Source organism: Sapajus apella, unplaced genomic scaffold, assembly GCF_009761245.1.
Source record: "Sapajus apella isolate SASKATOON/1434 unplaced genomic scaffold, GSC_monkey_1.0 scaffold1, whole genome shotgun sequence".
NCBI classification, from domain to species: Eukaryota; Metazoa; Chordata; class Mammalia; order Primates; family Cebidae; genus Sapajus; species Sapajus apella.
Window position 1 is genome coordinate 40,823,693 of NW_022436941.1, and position 11,981 is coordinate 40,835,673.

Genomic DNA, 11,981 nt, shown 5'->3' on the forward strand with positions numbered 1-11,981 from the left:
GCATCAATTTAATCACCATAATTAAAATGCTTTCTATAATAAAGACTGCAAAAATTTGAATCTTCTGATTCCTGTAAATTGGATTGATATATACCTTATTTAAATACACATTTCAGCAGTCACTTATTTACATAGCTTATTAGAAAGCTCTAGGAAGTACATGAATTGCAGTTGTAAGAAATGAAACTGATGTGCAAAGTTATCACTGTCCTGAAACACTTTAAAAAATGATCATCTGAATATTCTCTTTATTAGTATTAGTTTTCTATTGCTGTCATTACAAACAACCACAAATTTAGGGGCTTGAACAACACATTTTTTAGCTTGCATTTCCATAGGTCAGGAGTCTGAAAGTTTAACACAGGTTTCACCAGACAACTCTTGAAGTGTCTGTGGGCTTCATTTTTCTCTAGAGGCTCCAAGGGAAGATTTCTAGATTAGTTGGGTTGTTAGCAGAATTCAGTTCTGTGAGGTCGTAGAACCAAGGACATCACTTCCTTGTTGGCTACTGGCTATAGCCCTTCCCAGGATCTAGAGGTGGCTGCCCTCCATGACTCATGGCCTTCTTTCATTTTCAAAGACAGCCATATCATGTTCTTCCAATACTTCAAATATATACTTCTTTTTCATCTCATATATCTTATTGAGCCAAGAATGTTTCTCAATTTGGAGGATTCATGTGATTATATTGGGCCCATCTGTATAATCCAGGATAATTTCCTTGTTGGAAGGCCTATACTTGTAATCACATCTGCAGAGTTCCTTTTGCATGTTAGGTAAAATGTTGACAAGTTTCAAAGGTTAGGGTGTAGACTTACTTGGAGGGCGATTATTCTGCCTACCACATATCTTAAGATAGTAGGTGGCAGTTTCTGAATATTCTAGGACTACTAATATTGCATCGTGGGGAGAAATCCAAATTCAAAGACTTTGCTGAAAATTTTTAGCCTCTTGATGGCACCCAGAGTCAACTAATGTCCCTAGGGCAAAAAGTGACTGCAGATGATCAGCTCAAATCTCGGTTCTGCACACTATAGAATCTTAACACTGCTCATTCTCTTTACTTCAGCAGAACTATGACCTTTTCTAACACAGGTTTTTTTTTTTTTTTTTTTTTTTTTTTTTTTTTTTTTTTTTTTTTCAGTTTTTTTAGCAGGAACACTTGTCATGAATATTTTCACAGTGTGCTACAAAAGAAATTTCTAAGCATGTGTTTTAATTTATGTAAATGTTGTGCCATCAAACTTGATTTGTTTCTTATTACTTTGTCCACAGAATGTTTGTAAGATTTATTCCTGATTTCTTAACTGCATCTAGTTTCTCATTTCTGGCTCTTGTAAACTAGGCTACATAAGCATCAGTTATATCTCACAAAATTATCTGTTTCCTTATTTTAGGATAACTAAGTGGTAAACCTCCTTTAACATATCTCTTTATGGTTCAACTTTGGATTTTCTCTGTATTTATAGGCAAGATATATAGGCATTTTTGTTCCTTGAATAGTTCTGACAATTCCTTAGAATTGCTGTATCTCTTTACACACCTATTAGCAATGCATTAAGACTGAGGCTTCCTCAGTGTTTACCAAAATTGTTATTATATGACTTGCTCATTTTGGTCAACCTCATAACTCTTACATAGAATCTCACTCAAATTTTGAATATTTCTGATTTCAATTGTGGTTGAGTATATTTTCATAAGCATTTTAGCAATTCAGCTTTTTTGTTATATAAATTATTATCATCTTATATGTCCTTTGTTCTACTTGGTTTGTTCATTTTCAGAGATTAATTTTATACTAATCATTTGCCAATTGTAGACATTGTGAATAACTTCTCTCAATGTATTATCCATTTATTAATTTGTATCTGATAATTTTTGTTGACCATAAATATTTAATAGTTATATACTAAAGTCTGTTTTTGTTTATTTCTCTTAGATCTCATTTTTAGGGGTATTTAGGGGATCATTTTTAAGTATGCCTTAACCACTCGTTTTCACTCTCTCCCTGCAAAAGTAGTTTTCAGACATTTTCTCTAATATAAGTATTGTTTGCTGCCATCTTTTAGAATTAGTATGATCTACCTTGACTTTAATATTTAAATTTGACCTGAATATTTGCAGACTTGTAGTTTCCATATTAATTTTAGAATAAGTGGTTAGTGCCTCAAAATTTTTTTAGGATTTTGATTGAGATTTAAATAGCTTATTTTGACCCATCAGTAGATATTATATACCTCTCAAATTATTCAGCTTTTAGTATTTAATACAACTTTAATGTTTTTAATACAAAATTTACATTTTATTTCTTAACTGAATCACTCATGTTTTAGTTGATATCACACATTAATTATATGTTATTATTTATAACTATACCATAGTATAGTTATAAATATACATATGCTAACACATCTTATTTGGTTTTATTTTCTAGCAATATTTTTATGTTGCTCTCTTATCTGGCAAACTTGTTGCAACTTGTATTAGTTCTGCTGGTACAGTAACAATTCGGCATTGATCTTCATTTCATCCACAATCATTGAAAACTATTGACCTTTCCTTTTCATATCTCATACTCATTTCTTCTTGATTTATTTATTTGACAAGCCAGAGCTTCCAGTTTTTCATTTATCATTTATAAGAAATGATAACAGGCATTATTCTCTTGTTTGCAAGTGAATTAACATTTTTCCATAAAGTATAGTGCTTAATTTTCATTATTTAGTTCAGATAGGTTTTATCTCTACCATGATAAGATGTTTTATTATAACCACTTTTGTTTCTGCAATGTGTTTCCTCCATTAATTTAGATAATCTCATGATTTTGTTCTCCTTCAGTCCATCATTTGGTAGATTACACCAATAGATTTTCTAATACTAAATCATCCTCCCTTTTATTTGATTATGATGAATTATTATTTCAGTTACACTGTTTTGTCTAGGTGGGAGTTTCAAAATATTTCTAAAGGAAACAATTTTATTTTCTTGAAATGGAGTCCCACTCTGTTGCCCAGGCTGGAGTGCAGTGGTGGAATCTCAGCTCACTGCAAACTTCACTTCCTGGGCTCAATTGATTCTTGTGCCTCAGCCTCCCAAGACTGGGACTACCGGTGTGCACCATCATGCCCAGCTAATTTTTTGTATTTTTAGTAGAGTTGGGGTTTCACCACATTGGCCAGGCTGGTCTTGAACCCTTGACCTCAGGTTGTCTGCACACCTTGGCCCCCTAAAGTGCTAGGATTATAGGCGTGAGCCAAAGTTCTCAGCAAAATATTTTTATAAGTGAAATAAATTGTCCTATAGCAGTTATGCAGCATTTATCTGGTTTTAGAAACTGGTTGTTTAGATTAAGAAAATGAGTTTGAAATCCTTTCCTTCCTTTCTATATTTAGAAGTTGCACATGTAAGGGTTATCTTGAATGTTTTGTTAAATGTACCTGGTAAGCCATCCAAATTTGAGGAAGTTTGGTTTGCTATGCTTTTATTATTAATTCAATTTTTCAAGATTTCAAATACTAATTGAAGTTTAATAATGTTTTTATAATACAATAGAATTTATTTGGCTAGGTTTTTCTTGGTTATCTTCCCTTTTAGTGTATATATTGAATTTTTACTTCAAATTTTGTGGGCTTAGAACTAGAGAACATTTTGCCCTTTTTGCTTCTGTTTAGCAGACCTAATACATATCACAAAACCTTCTTTAACAAAAAGTAACAAAAACCAACTCTTCTAAATTTTTATTTTATCTTCTTCCTTTTGATGCCCTAGTACTCAGAGTGAATTTTTATTTTTATTTTTCTGTTCATGACTTTTTAATAGTTTTTTAGCAGTAGGATCAGTCTGTTTCTCAAGAAGTAGGAATCAGAGAATTAAGTAAAATACAGTAGTCTCTGTTCTCAAAGCCAAGTTGCGACAAACAACAAACCAAAAGAAGTGAAGACTGACGTCTCTACTAAGGGATAAAGAAGGAATATCTGGCCACCCAGCTTCTTACTTGAAGTTGGCAACTTTCACCTAGTCATACTATATAATTCTTTTTACTAGTAATAGAACTGGCAAGTGAGTAGAATGAGGCACTTCAAGATGATTTGGTTTCATTTGTTTGTTTGTGTAGACATTTTGTTTGTTCAGTTGGTTGGTTAATTTTCACCTCAGATAGGAAGACAAGGCAAGCTCTATTCTTGGCTGCTTTCACTGGGCTGTCACAGAGGACGATTTCCCAAATCTGAACAGTTGCATGACTCAGAATCTGAAGTCTTTCTGCCCTGACTCATTCTTACTCCAGCAACATTGAGAAAAGGGAAGGATAGTCAAACGTGATCAAGGTCATTGCTGTTAAACACTTCTAATTTATGTTTTCTTTTTCCTTTGTTGTTCTTTTAAAATATTTACTGTAATTGATCTTAGATACATGCAATCCACATAAAATAATGAAAGGATTATAAAAACAAATCATGAAGTATAATAACATTTTTTTCCACACATGCCTTTCGTTTTCCAGTTCACCCTCACCATGTGTTAATGTGGTTAATAATTGCTTGCACCTACTTCCACAGATATTCTATTCATATAGGTACATATATGCATATGCTTTGAGTGATAGACATTATCGTATTATGCTCAATTAGCTGGCACTTGCCTCTTTCCTATTTATATTATATTTTGTTACATGACCATTTATATCTGAAAAATTGAGCAATTTTTAAATGGTTACATAGAATGCATTCAATTGTATAAATATTCCATAATTTATTTAACTAGACTTTTACTGATGAACATTTACGCTCTTTCAAAATTATAGAAACACTCCAATGAGTATTGTATATGACTAGTTGTGAGTATATAAAATTACATTTCTGATATAAATTCCTAGAAGGAGATTTGAGGCATCAAGTGGCATATAAATAGTTATAACGGTAGCCAAATTATTCTACATGACTGTTAGATCAACTTATACTTCACTAGTTAGGTATGGAAGTACTGTTTTCTCCAAGCACTAGCAGGCAGGCAAAGACACATCATCCAATGCTTGGACACTTGCCAATATGATAACTAAAATGATTTATTGCTGTTTTTCTTGAGAGAAAATATTTAAAATTAGGTTTATTTGGGTATAATATGCAGAGAGGAAAACCTACACTTTGGATTTTGAAGCATACTTTTTTCTGAGTTTTCGGAAATATATAAAGTTGTGTAATCACCACTACAATCAAAATATAAGCATTCCTATCACCCCGAAAAGTTACTTTGTGTCACTTTGTAGTCATTTTCTTCTCCTGCCTTCAGTCCCTCATCTGATTTTGGTTTCTATAATTTTGCATTTTTCAACATGTCATAAAAATTTAATTGTATGTAGCCTTTATTGTGTCGCTTTCTTTAATTCAGTATAATGTTTCAGATATATCTACGTTGTTGCATTATATATTCATTTTTTAAAAATTGTATAATGTACCACAATTTTTTATCCATTTGATAAACAGTTGAAAGATATTTAGTTTGTGTTGAGGTCTGGATAATTAAGAATAAAGCTGTTATAAATGTTTACATAGAGGTCTTCCAATGGATATATCTATTTCATTTTGGATAAATATCTACCAGGGTGATTGCTTAGCGTAATGATAACAATACATTTAATTTTAAAAGACAATGTCACAATATTTTTCTAAGTGGCTATCATTTTGTAGGCTCACCATCAGTAGTGAGCCTTTTGGCTGCTTCCAATCATTGTCAGCACTTGGTATCGACAATTTTATGTTTTTAAATCATTTTAATAGGTGTGTAGTGGTATCTCAACTGATCTTAGTTTGTATTACACTAACAACTAATAATGGTTGTTATATGTTTATGTGTATGTATAATGCATCTTGTTATATGTTTATTTTCCAGTGAAATCTTAGCTTTGGTGGAGAGTCTATTCAAACCTTTTATCCCTTTTCTTTTTACTGGGTTGTTTCTTATTATTGATTTTAAAGTTTCTGTTTTGATTTTTCATTTTCCAGATACCAATCTTTTATCAGTTATGTGTTTTTCAAATATTTTATCCTGAAACTAGCTTATTATCTTAATTTTTTTAATGTCTTTTAAACAGTAGAAGTTTTTAGTATTAATGTACCCAATGTGTTTTTTGATTTTTTAAGGTTTTACTATTAGACATGATTCTGTTTTTATACTTAATAATTATGGATATATTTTCAGATTACAGCCCTCGCTTTCAGACCTCATTTAATTGTTATCACCTTCTCACAGATTCTACCTCCAATTACAGTCACATTGTGGGTTAGGACTTCCACATAAGAATTGGGGGAAACAAGCATTCAATCCATAACAGAGATACAAGGTGGGGTATATTTTATACAGAGTACTTAGAAAAAGTCTTTCTGATAGGCTGACGTTTGAGCTTAAAAGTTAAGGCAATAAGGGAATGCAGTGGCTATCAGTGAAAAGAATGTTCCAAGTCAGAAAGACCAGGAAGTGCAAAGGACCTGAGGTTGAGATGAGGCCTTGCTTTCTGCACAGAAAAAAAATATAGCATGAGGGCCAGCCTGAGAGCAAAGAAGAAAAGAGATCGGAGGTAATATAAGAAAAGTAGTAAGAACTGAGATCATATAGAGAGTCATTCTCTATAAACTCTGGGTGAACTTGTCTGATTAAATATTCTACACCTTCTTAGCTATGATATCAATTTTATGCAGAGTATTGAACAAAATTACTTCTTATAAATTTTAACTTCTTATATTTGTGATTTTTTATATTTTCATTTATAATGTTATGCTATTTAAGATTTCTACATTTTTCTTTGGTGAGCTCACATTTCATTTACTTTTTGTTAGTACAATGAACCAATTCATGTATCAACTTACTGATTCTTCTATTTTAATTCTAATTTATTAATATTCACTTGACATTTGCCTGAAACTTTTTGCTTTCAGGCTTTTCCTAAATTTATTGCTTTTTGTTTATAACACCTATATTGAGGGCTGAATTCATTTATTTTCAGTCATATGACTGCTTCAACAAAATCTCATTGGCTTTTAATATGTAGCATTTTCATTTCTATTAATAACTACATTTTCAAAAATTTTACATCCTGTGTATATTCTAAAACAAAATTTCTTTGTATACAAAACTTTTGTTTCATACAATAATATCTTTTCCTAACCATAACACATTTTCAACTTTTTTTAACTTTAGAAAATAGTTTGATCATATTTCCATGTTTATTACTGAGATATTCCTAAGTTTTGTATCTGTTCCTTGAACATTTGAGAGAAGAAGTAGTTTGTTGTCTGCCCCTAGGATATAGAATTTTTACTTGCTTTTTGTTTATTTGAATTGTCATGAATTAAGAGACATGAAATAACGTCTTATATTAGTAAATTGTGCTACCTTCTTCAGTGCTAGATTTTCTTTATAATATGATCCATTCCCATTATTTTCTATTTTTCCAGTAAGGATATCAGCTTTATGAGAAAAGAAAATGTGTTCTTTTTGTTTATTATATAACCTCAAAGCCTAGAATATTGGCTGACGTATGAAAAATGCTCAATAAGCAAATGAATAGTGTGATATTATTTGGAGCACAAATATTTACAACAGATATATCATAATTTTGATTTATACTATGTATTGTCATCATTTTTAGTGTTTTTGTTCTTAATACCATATAATCTATTATTAAGAAGGTGACCCCTAATTTCCCCGAGTTTTGAGTTTTTGTTTTCTTTTATTCATTGAGCTTTGCTCTTTCACTTTTTTCAGCTTTTCCAAGTCATTATTATAGATGTGTTGCTTGCAAATAATAAGTGATTAAGTTTTGTTTTATACTCTAATTTGAATGATCTTTCATCTTAGATGAATGATTTTACCTTATTTACCTCAAAGAGATTGGTTCAGTCAATTTATATGAACTGTTGTCATATTTCTTTTGGATTTTATTATTTAATAGAGTCTGTGTTTTCTTTGCTTTTTATATTGAATATTTATTTCTTCTATTAGTTTAGGTTGTTTGCAATCTGTTGTGTCCTTCTGGTTTTAAACTATTATTGTTTCTCTAGGTTCAAAATGGCAAATATTGGTATATCTCAGAAAATACTAGATAATCCTTTAAGAGATAGTATTTTCAATTTGACCCTCACAAAATCATAGGCTATTAGATTTGAAAGGAACATCAATCTAACCACTTCTCTAGTGAAAGAATTACTTCCACATCATAGTTGATAAATGCATGCCTCCTGATTGAATGTCCCTCCAGTACAAAGAGCTCACCATTCTAAGACAGTCCATTTTTAATGTTGGGGAGTTCCAATGTTTATCATGTGTTTTTATCTATTAAGACAAATTCAGCTTCAAGTAATATTCAGCCTCTCATCATAGTTCTCATTCTTATCACACGCTCATATAACTATCTCAGACCTTCCTACTTCATTTAGCAATTCTTCACAAGTAATCCAGCCTTATCCTTAACTATACCAAACGCCAACTTTTATATGGTCCTGTTTGTCAATGTTCATGTTACATATGACATTCAGGATAAAAGTCAATGTTGCAAATGTATCCTACACAATAGAGAAAAATGTAATATAATTACCTCATTTAATCTATATATGCTAGTATAATCTATAAAAAAATTCTGATTTTGTCAGTACCCAAATTACAAAAGTAGCTCTTATCCTTTCAAACACATCAGAAGAAAAACAAAAACAAAAACAATAGGCAATAACAAAAGTAATGTGAATAGAATTTCTCTTTACTTGACCATTGAGGAAGAAGACAATTATTGCATTAAGTAGAATATAATGCATATCTAGTAAGATAAACTTTCTAGAAGATAAAGTGTAGATAGGATCACAAAGACTGAAGAAGAAATATGAGCCCAGTTCAGTATGGACAAGAAATGCGTTAGCCTGTGATTTAAGAATATTCTCCAACAGAGCCCAGAAAATATCCAAGTTTGCAGAAGCAAGGCTTAGGAAAAAATGTACATAGGGAAAGGTTAAGGACTTGAGTAAATTTAAGCATTTTGGAACTCTTCAACTACCTTACAAACAAAGCTTCAGAAAGCATTCCCAGCCGTGATATGCCAGAGATTATGTAATATTCAAAATGGAGGCTCCGTCACAGTGTTTCTAAAATTATCCCTGAGAAAGGTTGAGTCAACGTTTCTCTATCAAGTAATAGTACCCCCCACAAAAGAGGAAACACGGAGAGAGGATCCAATTTGTTTTTTCAAATATGCAAATGCATTGAATTTATGCAATGGAAGCCACCTGGCATTAGTAAAAAACATATTCAGATGAAAATGATAGTCGCCCAAATGAAAACAAACAAGAAATAGGCAAATAGCAATCTGATTATTGAACGCTGCAAAGTTCTCATCATTATCTAGAGAACTGACTTAAAATAATATGGCAGAACGTGGAGAAAAACTTTGATGAAGTTGCAGAAATGAGGAATAAAACAATATGGAAAACTGGATCACTGTATACATGTACACACACACACACACACACACACACACACACACACACACACACAATTTTTCCTAGTTCAAACTCCCAGATATTTTCAAGGAAGGCTGACAGTTTTCAGTATAGGAAAAATGTATAGAAATAGACGCAGAGATATTTATAATATATTGATTCTTTTTAGATAGTTCGTTAATAATACTGGAGGCATGCAGCTTAAATATTTCGAGATCGTAGTGGAGGCACTCACACCCAGGGTGCTAATAGTTTTGTGACTTCTAGACCACTGGGGCCCAATCTTAAAACATCTAGTACAACTGGGTCAATTTAGCCTTTTATGCCATGTTATTTATATCCACACCTCTGTACCCCTCTGCCTCCCACTTTTGTGGATCTGCCACAGACAAGTTTGCTAACTGTCTGAATGGCCAAATGTCATCAGAGAGTATGATGAAATTAGGCGTTAAGTAATGACTAATGTCATGAATTCAGATTTATCTAAGAAGCTCCATCTCCTAGAGTCTCATCCCTCTAAATGGGCCTCCCTCTTACTTTCTGCCATTGACCTTGCTTTTAGCATACTTGAGAAAACACAAACTTTTGAAATAGGGCTCATTCATCTCCCCATGACAAAATCTACAAACACTGAAGTGTTTGTTTTCTGCTTCAGCATCCTCCCTTCTGTTTCAATGAATCAAATGTTTATCTTCTTTATCACAGGTAGATCTTTTCCTCCATAAGAATCAATAAGGTATTTTATTTCCTCAGTCTTTTCTTTTTCTCCCTCACTATCAACATCTCCATATATTATTCTCATCAGCATATAAAACTGCCCTATCATTTCTCAAGTCAATTTATCTTAGTTTTTCTTGAATTTATACTATTCATTAACAAAATACTTACATAAACTTCTCCAAAAAATTGCTTACATCTCTCCTTTCAGCTTTGTCATAACCACATTCATTCCTCTTACCACTCCAAGTGACTTTCACCAAGGTATCAATGAATTGATTTCAATTAAAATGAAGATCAAACACCGCATGTTCTCACTCATAGGCGGGTGTTGAACAATGAGAACACATGGACACAGGGAGGGGAGCACTACACACTGGGGTCAGTTGAGGGGAAATAGGGGAGGGACGGTGGGGGGTGGGAAGCTGGGGAGAGAAAGCAAGGGGAGAAATGCCAGATGTAGGTGATGGGGAGGAAGACAGCGAATCACACTGCCACGTGTGTTCCTATGCAACAATTTTGCATGTTCTTCACATGTACCCCAAAACCTAAAATGCAATAAAATAAATAAATGGGAAAAAAAAAATTTTAAAAATAATAAAAAAATAAAAAATAAAAAAAAATAAAAAAGAAAAAATTACTGACAACCTTCAGTTTTTCAAAGCCATAAATACATTCATATATATTTATTTTATTTAATAACATAGCATCATTGAAAGAGATGATTCTGTGCTTTCTAAACTGTTTTTTTCTCTCATGTTCTATAACAATGTATAATTCTAATTGTCCACATATTTAATGCCTGCTCCTTCACACACTGCTTCACAAATTTCTCCATGTTACCCAGACCTCAAGATGTCATTTCTTGGTCTAGGCCCCATCTCCTCTCTATATACTGCCTCTGCAGATGATCTAATTCTCATGAGATTGAAAAAAAAATAATGGATGTCAGATTTTTCTTTTCAATCTACAATTGATCTTGTTAGGTATATATGCCTTCATACTTTAGCTCAAGCTGCTCAGATCTAAACTCTTGACTTTAACCACCGCAATCAGTACTCTTCTAATATTTGAGTGGCTTGAGTGAAAAATATTCAAGTTATGCTTTTCTACTCCCAACTTCCATCAAGTTATGGTTTACCACAGATATGTAATGAGAGCCCATTCACTTTTCTGTATATCCACTGCCACAATCCTATACCAAGACACTATGATTTCTTTTGTAAAAGATTATGGTATCGTTCTAAATATTTTCTTCACTCTGTTTTCCTTTCATTCAAATTCATTCTCTACAGAACTCTTGGACTATTATATATGCCTATATACATATAGGTGTATATATATTTATGTTATATATATATAAATATATCTGTGTGTATGTATGTGTGTGTATGTATCTGTGTGTGTGTGTGTGTGTGTGTATATATATATATATATATATATATATATATATATATATAAAGAAACATACTACAATTGCCAACAGATCTTTGTGGGCTCTGCTAATCTACACAATTTCATCCAACACTCCCTCATTCACTCACTATGGTCTAGCTACTCCTAGACCATATACTCCTTGAGTCTGTACTGGGCTTTACTATCTTAGAGACTTTAAATTGTTGGTTCTTCTACCTAGAATGCTTTTCCTTTTTTCTTTCTTCCTTCCTTCCTTCCTTCCTTTCTTTCTTTTCTTCTTTCTTTCTTTCTCTCTTTCTTTCTTTCTTTTTCTCTTTCTTTTCTTTCTTTCTTTCTTTCTTTCTTTCTTTCTTTCTTTCTTTCTTTCTT